A 14143-nucleotide genomic window follows, 5' to 3' on the forward strand; every position below is an offset into this window, starting at 1 on the left:
CTATATAAGTTACTCTAATGGCCAGATTTCTGCTTGATAATATAATAGTTTCCCATTCCGTCAAAGCATTCAAATTCGTCTTTAAAACCACGCGAGTCCACAGAGCTGACTTTAGAGAGAAACTTAGAAATGTATTTTCCTCCAAGAATAAATTGGCAAGCATGAAATTTTTAATGCAGTTACTGCATCCAGAGTTATAAATCAATTCTTTTACTCTTGTTTTTATAATTACAGACAAAATATTGAAGGTAAGTTGCATGAATCACGCAGTTATGTATCTTTTCTCACTGCCGGAGTGACCTATTTAAACGGCTCTGAGTTTCAGTGGTTTCTTTATCTTCAAGACTAAAATAAAAACTTACTATAAAATAACATGAGTCCAGGTTTCGGGTCGTTTCACTTGGAAACAAAAGGTAGATAAGGCTGCTCACGCACAATAAAGGCTTGGACTGGTGTGAATTTTCGAAAAACAATACATTTTCACCCGGTGATTGCCACTGAACAGCTCACAAAATAGGACTCATGTGGTTTTGAAAATGGCCTTTTCATTTGTCGCCTTCTACGGGACTCGAAAATTGAGTACTTTAACAGTTCGAATGTTACTTAACGCTATGAAATAAACACTGAAATATAACTGTAAATGTTGTAGAGGAGATAAAGAAATGTCAGAGTTCAAGTTACCTTGCTAGATTCAGGAGTCCGTAAGAGAAGTGCTACTAACTTCTTCTATTGAGTTAGACAACGGAGACAGTAAAAGAGTCAACATTTACAGTTGATTCTTCTTTTTGTTTGTCTTTTAAAGCAGAGCTCTAATAAATATTATTGTATCTAACCGAAGAACTAAAGATTACAGAGTACTAGAAACTACTTTATTTATACTTTCTTTTGTACTTTCCTTCCTGTGGATTCAAACTAAGAAGGTTTCAATACACTGGATAAGCATATATAATTTACAAACTACCTTGAGGTACAGTCACGTTAAAACAAAAATATTCAAAGACAAACATTGATGCGTTATTCCGTTACTGAATTCTATTCCATCCTCAGTTAGTTAAATTCAGTCAATAACTTCGTCAATATTTTAAAAAGACATTTTAATTATCGTTAAATAAACTCGTCAATTAATTCCTCTGTCCAAGCGTTTCTTACATTTTTATTTCTCCCCGTGAATGCTTCACATCCGACCAACCTAATCCTCCTTGAGTTGATCAGCCTAAGAACATTTGGTGAAGAACACAAAAAATGGAATCTCCTCAATATGAAAATCATTTCGCTTCCTGTCTCTTAGTTTGAAACATTTTCTGTCCTGTTAGCTGGAGTGCATTATCGCGTAAAGTCCTCCACAATTCGCGAGCCTGACAGCAAGTTGCATTCTGGGTAGAGTTTCATGATGAAGTGAGAAATCAACAGGTGGTCTGGGTCTCAACAGGTGTTGATGGTGAGTTGATGTCGTGCCCCTTATCACGGTTAATTGGACGATTCAGAAGCAGCACGTGTGAATAAAATATAATCCGAAGCGGAAACAGATGCATTACAGGCATCAACACCGGTACATACTTGGACATATATTGGATATGATAGCTTCTTCGTCGTCCATGCGATATTAAAATTAGTGATTATGACGACAAGTCTGCGATATTTCTGTTGACGGTAATTACACGTGTTATAAATGCAGTAAAAATTGATCTATAATGGAATCTCCAGTTATCATTTGTACTTTTTGTGTAATACAGTGAATACAAATACAAAATGTTTTAGTGTATAATTCATATGCTGATAAACCAAACAAATTAGATATTTACGCTACTTAAGTATAATACACCAAGTAAAATTACTACGGAGATTTAGCTCCCTTCTTTCATTCTTTTCTAGTATATTAGTAAAACACACAGTCTTTACTACGCGTACGCTTTCTACAATTCTCACAAATTCAAGGAAATGCAGAGTTGAACAAAATTACACAAACAGTAAACAACAACTATAAGAACTCACATTTTTTCCTTTCCAATTCCGCATTAGTTTCCGTTTATTGAACATGTTTCGTATTACTTTATATCCCTTATTCTGTCTGTACTTTAAATATCATAAGGTAAATTGTTCTTAACTTATTTAAAAGTGTCGTTTAAACTGCAAATATTATTCTGCTTTAAATGAGATGGTAAGATGATTGTGAATAGTGAGTAGGTAAAGATTTGGGATCAGGTGGCAGTGGTTTAGCTAACGTTTTTATCCTGAACAGACTGAAAAATTAAAAATATCTTCAATAAGGATAGTTTACGAATTATGAATTACGATCCAGTAAGCCGACCTTCTGAGTACAAACAGAGAACTTAACCGCTGCATAAACATGTCCATTGTTTGCAGGTTGAAAGACAGCGAAAACACTTAAACTTCTTGTATACTAGAATGTGACCGACTCCCATGTTTCAAGAAAGATAAATTGAGACGATCCTTCACAGCGAGTCAAGGAACGGGATATTTTACTTACATTCATGTTTGTCACATATCTCAGCTACTCTCTAAATAAGCGACTTTATCTTTTCCTTTTTACTCTGCCAGCTAAGCCAACAGTAATCAATACTTCGTGGTACGCACTTCTGTTGTTATTACCCGAATCCAGGGCACAGAAAATTTCTTATGGAAAGTCAGTAGCTATTCCAAGATTTCACATGCCTTCGGTTGCTGGAAATACAAACAGATTGTAGCAAAGGGAAACATAAAACGTTAAGCAGAATCATAAATTACATTTCCCGGTATTTTGGTAAATATTCAATACATAGAAAAAGTCACAAATTAAGGTAGTAGATATTAATGAAGTCTATAATTTTGTGTGCAGTAATCTTTTCTGTGTTAATAACATTTTAGAAATTTTATTAAGTTCAATTTCGATTTCATATAAGATAAAATATATTCGTTTAGTAATTTCGGAAATGAAACATAAAGTCCGACGGATAGGACTTCGACTTCATGAGTTCACTCTGTGCTCTTCGTGCAAATAAAGCATAAGTCTCAATACACTTAAATGGCAACACTAACCTTTGGATACAACTAGGTATTTTTGATAAATCTTTTCTTTAAGGCCTTCATTTCATTCCCTTGCTGGCTCGCTCCCTAAATCATTCTTACTCTCAATTTGTAGCTTACATTCCCCTCTTCCTTGGACAGACATTTTTATATCCACATTTTCCTTTGTGTATTTGCGCTTCTGCATTAATTTTTAAGTTATTTAACGAAGAATTTTACCTTCGCAGCTTACATAACGCCGAATAAATGTGCATATGATGATAAAAATGATAACAACTGAAACTGATGTATATAAAATGAGATAGCCTTAGATTATTTCGACGAACTTTCTCAGCATTTAAAGAATCGGAGGAAAACCATGAAAATCGCAGGCAGTGACCTAAATGAGGTTTGAAGCTTTGCCCTCCAAATAGGTAGTTACACATATAGAGTGTTAATGACACAGTAACGCATTAGGTTTAACCCTAGAGTAACTGAGAAAAGTAGTGAGTAACTCCGTCCCTGTCTCGGGTTTCATTACGGTACACATTTTAAAATCCAATACACTTACTCTGTCTCTAAGATAAATAATTTATTTTCGCAAAAAAGAAAAATAGACCAGTGGTGTGTCTTAAGAGCGGTTTAAAGACTGGAATTCTTCTTTTCAAGTAAATAGCTAGGGAAATATTATATTTCTGACAAATTGAGAGCACTGTGGCAAGGGTACTGCACTGTATTCCGGTTCTGAAGACTTTAATAAAGTATAATTTAATTAATCTATTTTTTAAAACACCATCCACCCATTACTGGGAGAGTGGATTGCATTTCCGATAGAGGATCCGCGTTCTACTCAGAAACTACTCAGAAAAATATAACTTTCTGGAGTCGCAAGTTCTTTTATTTGTTTTGCCGTTACCCTTCGCCTTGAACGTGATTCGCACTCTGACCACAGCTGAGATTCTGACACAGTCCACGGCATCACTGGGGACGTTCCTCATAACAAGCGAACACGCCAGAAAGATTAAGAACAAAAGCAGAAGCGGTCATAATCCGAGGCCAACCTCCCAGTTAAACTTCCCGTTCTTCAAGTGTTTTTCAAAAGTTAGAAAATACGACACATAAAGATCCAATTAACTACAGCTCCAGTTTGATTTAAAGAGGGTATTACAGCTTCCTCCTAGGGTAAGTATAGCTTGTGAATATGAATAACGAGACAAACGAAGAGAGAAAGGTGAGAACGAGTGAAACAAGGTGTAAAATGAGCAAGAATCCTGAATACGGATATATTATGAAAGAAAATTAAGACTACGTCTAATAAAATAACACGAATGCTAAGAAGGATGGCGAAAAAATGGAAGAGATAAAATAACAAGAAATAAACTTGTAAGAAAGGTGATAAAGGAGGGCAGATTGAGAGAAAATATTTAAAAAATAATTTTATAAAAAATATTAGAAAGAATAATGATATAAAGAACATAGAATAGTTTTAAAGCAACACCAAAAATAAACCTAATAGGAAAGTCTTAAAGGGAAGAGAATGCTATAAAGAAACTGACTGCAAAATCTGAAGAGAGCTGTAATTTAAAAAGAAGGAACGGCCATAAAAATTCAGCAAATTTAAATCTGAGAAAATAATTTCATACTTCTATAAAGAATAATTCACGTGGTATTGTTAGAAATAACGGGATGAACGACCGATTTAATAAGGAGGTTAAAACGAACAAAAGTATTTCAAATTGGCACTTTCAAATGTAAGAACGAGATATCTCGTCCAGAATCATTAATCTGTTCTGACTTAAGTGCCAGTGAAATAACATTTCTCCAGTTACCTTTGTGAGTTACGGACCAACTGCATCTCATTTTCCAGTATTGAAAGCAGTCGGTTACAACGAGAATAAACGAAATACGTTATTCTCTCTAAGATGGGATGGAAAGGATTAAGACACCCCTCCCCCTCGACACGAGACACGAAACGAACGTAATTTGGTTTCACGAGTACTGCTGAGAATGGGATAGGAATATAAAGTGGTTAAGGATAATCTCTCGACATTGACTTAGAAGGTCGAAGTGGAAATCAAAAAATGAAAAAGAGTATAAAATTATGCTCCAGTCTCAAAACGCGTAGTTCAAGGATATGTTCTATGTGTTCTCGATGTTGCTTTTATTACATAATCAGCCAATTTTTGGCAGAGGCAATCAAAAGTGTGGACACAGGCATTCCATTTCCGTTAAATGTTAAGCAGCACACACGAACGGAATTTTATGAAGCCAAATGCACAAATATTTAAAAATACCTCAAATAAAAGGCATTACCTTAAAGTGGTACATATGTCGCTTATGGCTCTAATTAATCACGCAATGAGATGTTTTGCTATGGTTATGTGAATATTTATTCTTAAGTTATTTAACAACTATGAAGCATTTGAAATATTACGCGCATTTTCGTCAAATGAGATAATAGCCTAAGTATGTACGATTAATTATAAAGGATTAGGGAGAAAACGGTTGTGGCTTATTTGAGAAACTATTCCGTAATTCGCCTGACGTGAATGTGAAAAGAAATGAAATAATAGTATCCAGTGTTTCGGTCCACACTTTCATCCGATAAATCTCATAAACTTGTCAGATGTCTTGCCGCAACTGCTCTTTGAATCGATACGAATCGAAACATAATCGTGCAACAAATTGCAATATGAAGGTCTTCGCGAAAAATGTAATTCAAAACCGTTAACTGTTAGGGCTGAATATGTGTCACTAAATTGTCAGCTCTCTCCATTATGTGTTCTGTTTCTCGCACGAAAAATGTTCAAAATATCTTAAAATATACCGATAACTAAACCGAGAATCTATGTTTCTCAGTATATTTAAGTATGATTTTCCCACTGGAAAGATTATATAATTAAGACGTCAAACCGTAATATTGTGAATGAAGAACTGTGAAGTAATTGTGGTCTACTTTCAGTCGAAATTCGTTTCATGCATAAGTTAAAGCGATTATTAATTGTCTTAATACAAGCATGGGAAACACATATTAGATCGTAATATTAAAGCGACAGAATAACATCCTTACATTTTGTGAGAACAAAGATTTTTGTCTTCTGGGTTGTTGCTCTATGTAGTCTGGTCGATATTTACCAACGTTTCAGAGGTCATACTGCCTCCGTCATCAGGGCGATTCATACTCACCGCTGTGAAAACCTCAAATCTTACATTTTGTGAGAAGCTTAAATAAGTCCTTTTTTAAAGAAATTATGAAGACACTTATTTTTCCAGCAATACTGACTTGTACAACTTGAATGACGAGTGAATCAGATTGAATACTGAATAGGAACCACATGCGAAAGTCATATTTAAAAGGAATACTAAAATGAACGTCACTGAAATATTTACATCAGGAAGTTCTAGGTCACACTTTATAATATTGGTTTTCTCCCTCCATCTGCTGGACAAAAGAACCAAGTCGACGATGCATTCACGTAGAAGAGTTGAAAGAAAATATAGTACCACGCTTAAACCGCATACATTATTGAAAGCACTCTAACATCTTTTTCTTGATCGACTTTCCTTCCGGGAATAAAGAGTGCGTTTGGATCACTGGGAGTTGATTTTAACCTCCACCGACAAACAACTTCAGCAAAAGTTTCGACTGTTTACTTTTTGCTGGTGTTAATATAAAATTAGTCACGTAATGTGTTATGTGACTAATTTTATATTAACACCAGCAAAAAGTATATTTTTAGTCTAGAATATTCTTACAGTAATTGAGTTATTAAAGTGCATTGTACTAAATACAGAAATTGCTTGTTTATTATGACCCCGGTAAACAATTTCCTATTAATTTCTGTAGCACCGAATTCTAGTCGCTTTCTTAAATTAAAAGGGAAACAACAAATGAACTGTAGAGAAACATCAATTTATGCACTAAAAAACGCATCTAGATTGTCTAGCAATCAGACCACACCTAAGAAACTGGGAAGACGTGGGAAATGAGACAACGAGATACAAAATACTGCCACTGGTAAATAATGTTTTTAACATGAACATTATATGAAACCTTATCTGCTACCCCTCTGTTCCCTTGCCTTTTACATCCAACGTATCTAGAGAGCACACATTCGACCCGACCACAGCACCATTTCACATCAACCGCAATATTGTCTTGTATTATTTGACTGAAAAACATGTGAGATATTATGAAGTCATCTACAGCTTGTTTTAATTTGCATCCTATCATTCCGACAGTTTCCTAGATTAACCTCTCAACCAAATTTGAATGCGAGTCAGGCGCTGTGCTAGTCACTCGGTCCGACTACTAGATCTGCATATGTCTGAGCCGAACTCTAGCTGGGGTATCACACTGTAACTCATGAATGTTTCATTCTCTGATTATTGACCGTGTTTACGTGATGATACTGCAAGAGTTGCTGTGGAACGGGTCTTGGGTATCTGATGCAAGAAATGAAAAAGGCTCCACAACACTGCGCTTGGGTACAGAAGCCAACAAGTTCAGTGATAATGGAGGCAGCAAGGACCTCTGAAACGTCTGTAAACTTCTACCAGAATACATGGCGCCATAATCCAGAAGACGGCCGTCTAAGTTCGTATTTACTACCGGAATCGAATTTCGTGACTTTATTCAGGATGAAACCTCTAAAACAATACTTTAAAATGGAAAGTGTAGAGTAAATTTGAAAAGCAGCTAATGTAGTATTTAAATGTAAAGCAGTGTAGTTACACAAATTAATCAGCCAATGAATAAATCTTATTCACTATTACACTGTTTTTCATAAGCCCCTGACCATTAAAATGGATTACTATCGCTTCCTATCGCATAATCCGATGCCCTCATTCATAATTATGGCGAAATCGGATGTTATATAAACTTATGCAGTTGAAAAGAAGATGGAAAATCTAAAGAATCAACAACTATCTCATAAATTAATCAATAAATGCATGTGTCTGTCCATTTATCGATCTCACCTAACCAATTATCTCTTTGAATATCTATCTATCACACACTTAAACTTTCACATTACAGGTTACGTTAGGATTGGATAGGTTCGGTTTCTTAAGTTAGGCTTACGTAGTCTTGTTTATCTTAATTTTCTTAAGTTAGTATTTAGACGAGTTACTTTCTTAGACATCTAAGAGCTCAAAAGTGATAAACATTTTTAAACTTCTTCCAGAAGACGGCCATCTTCAGACTCACCGCCGTGAAAACTTCAAATCCAACATAAAAATTTCCTTCTTGAGAGCCTTATGTAGAGACACCTACCCAAGTTCCATTTGCCAAAAAGTATTTAGTGTGATGAAGTACGATCTCGAATCACGAGTGTGCGTGATGTAGAGGAAACACTACTTCGCTGTCTAGAACAATACTTCAAGGGTTGAAGCCCCTGGAGAGATTCACACTGCTGTAAGCGACCAATTACATTAACTACGAGTTAGTGTCTTGAAGAATTGCTCGCATTTTGTTATTTCTGTACTTGAGATACCAAGAAACCTGACGGCAATTTGTCTCCGAAGTCTAAATAAATTGCTACGTCAACTATTAATAAACATAAAAGGTTTTATATAAAACTGCAATTTTAACTAAACGCTGACAGACGAAGACCCGCATACAAAAAAAGCACGGTCTTTGTCAACTCAGAAAATGACACGTCAAAATTTCCCATGGTTACTGACACCTCTTCTAACCTGTCTCGCGATGCTGTAATATTTTAGTTCTTATATTATTTAACGAGGTTAACCCCAGTGCAAATATTTTCTACAGTTGAATGAAGATTATGAGTTGGGAGCAGAAGAATTTGTATTCGTCTGAGATTTGAACCTGATACATCCCAAATACGAAATATGAAATATTATCTGCTCTATAAGGTTATCTTGAGTTGGCGGTTAAATCTTGTAATAAATATAGAAAAAATTAAAATCTATATTTAAATTGAGCGGATAATGGAGATTTATTTATTTACGTTTTGTCGATTATTTAATGACGTTGTTTATTGCTCTGACTATACAGAATCGAATAATAGGATCCATTCGGCACTTTCGGGGGTTTAAACAATCAGACATCGAGACAGACAGTTGTATATCTGAAAACATCGCGTTTACTCTGTGCTAATAAAAACTCATAACAAACCCAACACATCACACTTTCAGACCTTGTCCATTATTAATTATACGAATCAGAATATTTCAGTGCACTCGGTGTGAAATTTCCCATATACGAGTCTACAAAACTATTAAAAATATGAAGGCAATAATTCTAATTTATACAATCTCTCAACATCAATTTCAGCAACTGTTTCACTCCATACCGTATCACGCTCCAGTGACAACAACTGGATTTTCTAGAACCACACATCTGACTAGCAAACCCTAACCGAAATACAAGCAAAATCAAGTATAATATATTTTATGACACTTTATTTATACCAGTCGCTAAAATGCGATTTTATTCCGTATTTGATGAATTATGGAATATCTGAATCTCATATTCTGATGGCTACACGAAACTTTAAAATAAAATACATCCTATATTTTCTGGGAACGAATAAAAAATGCCAATCCCTTTCCTGTATTCAAGAGACTGAGTGTACACGTATACAGTGTATAGTATATGCGTTAACATGGAGACGTGGGAAGACTGAATACGGCAAGTATAAAATTTTAAATGTACCTTAACTCAGGAACATAAATATGGCGTCTCATAACTGCACTTACTATTCTTTGTTCGTTGCTTTCTTCCTAATTTTTTGCTTGCTTTTCTTTTCAGTTTGACTATTTTGTTTATCCCTTTCGTTTTCCCTCTCTTATTCTCCTTTATTCTTGCATTTTCTTCACCATAAATAGTGATTATACTAATAAATCATAATCATACCATCGCCGATCGCTGCTAAAACATGCAGTTACCTAATTTCACTTCAAAACAAATATTTAAGTGGTTTTATCAGTTTCACTGCAACATTTATAAAACGAACTACTTCCCTCTCGGCAAAATATGAAAGCAACTATCACATTTCAGTTTTAACCCCTTTTCTTTAGATCGACTGTAAGTCTCGTTTCAAGGCCTTATGATACGCCAAGTTCTGTGACAACGCGAATAATATTGATCACATTCTACACTACGTGCTTCACAGTTGTGTCGGAGATATTGCAGCAGTAGCACGGCGCAGTTACTAATGTGAGCAAATTTTGGACAGCAGCATGCAGATAAAAATATAACACAGAAATCAATAACACAAGTAAACAAAACTTCAGTAAAAGGAACAAAAATATACTTAAAATATCGTGTCCAGAAAATAAGGAAGAAACACCTAAACTAAAATTTGAAATTTGAAAAGAAAGAAAAAAGATATTCGTACATGGAATATTTATTTAAACTTTATATTCTCTTACTATTTCAGTCCAGTATTATCTTCAACTTTACGTGATGACTCGTAAACCGATGTTGGGAAGTCTGTGTTTCTAGCTACCCTTACAATACGTCAGACATGTTTCATATAACCAGTTACGTGCAGACATACACACTGAACCAGGAGAAAGAATGGACTGAGTGCCTATATAGTAACGACCATTTTGAATTTTCAGATTACAATTTAGATATCAATACCAATATTAACATGACTTCAGGCGAGATTAGTGACGGACGAGAAGGTACTGCAGCATCCGTTTCCCATGTTAACTACGACTCCACCACAGCCCAATGATGAGACATGCGACAGGCGTGACCAAGCGACAGTAATTTCGTAAATAAATAATCGTATTATAAAAATAATAAAGACTTATGCATGTAATTAATAACAATACGTTACGCAATATTCTGCACATTACTGCAGCAACTGAGGGGAACAAATGTAGCAACACGATAATTTCTGAGCCATATACTGTTCATAAAAAAAAGCAATCCCGCTACACACCAAGTAGATCGTTTGGGAGGAGAGCCGGTATAGCTCCTACGCATTCTTAACCTCGGCACTAGATAGGGGTGAGTGGTCAGCGTCACGGCCAGGATATGCTGTCCATAACATGAAATAACAAATTTTGGAGAAGATATATTAACTAAACGAAATAATTATTTTAAAATTTTGAAACATGAGAACGCACAGGGAATGATCGAAAACGAAGAAATAAGAATCATGGGTGAATTAAAGAAATAAAAATAAACATAAAAAGGGAAGAAATTTTTTTTTAGTGGCTCCGATAAGGAAGAGCGAAGAGACAAACTTGGTAACTGTGTATAAACACAAGGACTGATGTTATCTTTCACTTCCAGTTCCGTGTTTTTCTTGAGCCTGCGGTCAGCAGAGAAGTCGCGTTCCCCCGGGAAATCTGCCACCTGCTGACACAGAGCTCAGTGTGTTCCTTTGGGTATCTCATAAAGGCTTCCCTCGGGCACACCAAACTCTTAAGTGGAAGGCAATTACAGCATCATAGATATATAACAAAGTCACTAACGGCATAAAAATTTCGATAGTCAATCATCAAGACATGTTATTAAATCGGGTCTACGGATCAGTAACCAACAACTCAATCAAATTTGACTAGACATATGTCCTGGATCTTACATATGTTTAATCGTCTTGTGACCCAGATTTTACAACCATATAAAAGCACATGACCTATCACAACTTTTTTATGTTTTTTATTATTTTTATTGTTTTAAAATTCAATGTCTTTTTTATTTTCGCACATGGACATCGAAATCAAAATTATTCTCGTACGTCGTTATCATATTCATAACTAACAACACATTTAAAAAATTTAAAATCTAATATGAGAGTTTTTTCTTTTGGAGCTGTTCGCAAGATACACAACAAGTAGGGCTGAACGTCTCTGCGAAGTGGTTAGAACTCCTGATTCATATTCGGGATGTTCTGGTTTTACACCTTGGCCCCAAAACTGGATATCCCGATTGAGGTATTTCATGGCTTTCCTCAGTCATTCCGGGCAAATGTCGGGATAATACCTTACACAAAGCAATTACAGCTATTTTCCATATCCTCTCCGAATCGTACAGTTTCTGCAGCGACTCTAAAATTCGAAAGTTTCTGAGGCCTTTTCTGTCTCCACCATCAGAGAATTATGTTTTTAAAAAGTTGGACTCAAGCTCTTAACTGACGCTGCGGATCGCATTAGAGCATTTCTTTGCATTATTCATTGATCACACATCGCACAGCGCTATGAAAACATCGTTAAAAACCCATAAATACTAACAAAAGTGTGTGGACATTGTACGCGTTGCACAATAGTGCAGTAACTCGGCTGAAAAGATGACTTCCCGAAGGAAAGAGGTAATGCATATCGAATATTTGCGCTGTAAAATGCCACCACCATATATCGAGAAACCAGGAACGTTATGACTAAGTATATATATGTACATATAATTACTTCCGGACTCCTGTACGGAGACCATGTATTCTGAAGGAATGAATTTGGTTTGTACAAAACTACAAAATGCTACGCCACCTTCACAATCTGCTGAATAAATTTGTATAAAATTTCTAGACAAACTCCCGAAGTTTTGTAAACTTATTCCATACTATTAACTAAATAACTATCTAATTATAACTTTTTCTAGACCCCAGCTTCAACACCGCTAATATCAAAGCCAAGCACTGGGCACGATCGTAAACAAATGTTTACGAGTTCCCTCTAATAATGATTGGCAAATAGTGTTTCTCACAAGTAATTATCTCTATACTAAACATTCACATCCTTATAAACACAATCACCGTTTCCATCATGCTAAGTTATTGGAGCAAAATTTACAGAAACAAAAATTCTTGATCTTGTAGTGAAAGTACCTAGTCTCCGGATGCTCATAATAGAAGCTGTAATTTAATTAACTCTTGTGTTGTTGTTTCAAGAAGTGGCTACAAGAGAGAAGTATTATGCTGAGCGGAGTAGTGATCTAATTAGTGGCCTGCGGCTACGTAACAGTAACACACGATTACGCCACGATGCCAGATTAATAGGAAAGTTACAATGACGGAGTTCCCGTCCTTAATAACAACGACGGGCACTGACTGAAACCACTCGAAATGGAGGCATCATGTTCCGACTACTTAAAACAGAAACAATCCGAGAAAAGTGAATGCATCATAAAAGTTTGGAATAAGGGAAATAATTAAGATTATTAAAGACAAAAAAGCTATATAAAGAGAGAAATAAAGAATAAATCAGCGAGAAGCAGATACGGGAGAAAGAAACGTGTAAAGGGCGAAGCAAAACAAAAGAAACGATATACAAACTAATGCGAAAATAAATAAAACAGATAAAATAATAAAGACATACACTCGGACTGGTGGTTATATATAGTACGAATATTTGCACAGAACTGCGTCAGTAAACACACTGTACTAGTATTCTAAATGGAGTGTAAATTAATCTGATCTAGTTTTAAGGTGATTCCTTTCTTAGCATCAAAGGGCAGATGTATGAATCAGAGTGTTTAACGAGGTCTTAGGAAATTTTTGCGCGGAATTATTCACAGGAAATATTCGCGTGGTTTCAGCTCACGTCGCGGTTTTACAACTGCTAATTTCCTTGCCCGTTCAGAACAAGTCCAGTCAGTGCTTTCACTGCCACGCACGCACACAGTGGTCAGTAGAGGCTACGAAAAAACTATGCGAGCACTTTTTACAGGCAACGGTAACATTATTTATTAATGTTTTAGTATTCGGAAGAAACTCATTTCGAATCCTGTCCGGAATTTTTTTTTATATCCGAGAGATTTTCAGATTTTCTCAACTCGTGAGCGATAATTCCATGACATCACCTTAACATATGTCACGACCACTTCCTCCCATTACCAACCGACGTTTCTACCAGTATCGGCCGTTCTTGCGAGAAAGCCTTCTGCATTATTCCTTATCATCGTACAAGCATTCTTGTTTCTTTGTCTATTTTCTTTCGTTGCTGTCCTTTGTACATCACTCACCACTTGGTTTCTCAACCTTGCCCATGGTCCATGATCGTTTATGCAACATCCTCATTTCAGGTTCTCTAAAAATCTATAATTCTCATGCAAAAATTTTTATACTACTGCGGTATTAATTTTATCAACTTCCTGTAGTGTATCTTCTGTCTCATTTTCGGGTATCTCGTTTCTGATTTTATATTTTCTTTCCACTGAAAA

General features: G+C 35.6%; 1 long non-coding RNA gene across 1 annotated transcript in view; it reads right to left on the reverse strand.

The window, feature by feature from the left end:
* Positions 1 to 14143, reverse strand: part of LOC110835205 (uncharacterized) — a 54251-nt gene that overhangs the window by 14891 nt on the left and 25217 nt on the right. The gene's annotated exons all lie outside the window — the stretch shown is intronic.

The sequence above is a fragment of the Zootermopsis nevadensis genome, unplaced genomic scaffold (assembly GCF_977971745.1).
Source record: "Zootermopsis nevadensis isolate Lab colony 2312 unplaced genomic scaffold, Znev_1.0 Znev_ptg000002l, whole genome shotgun sequence".
Lineage (NCBI taxonomy): Eukaryota > Metazoa > Arthropoda > Insecta > Blattodea > Termopsidae > Zootermopsis > Zootermopsis nevadensis.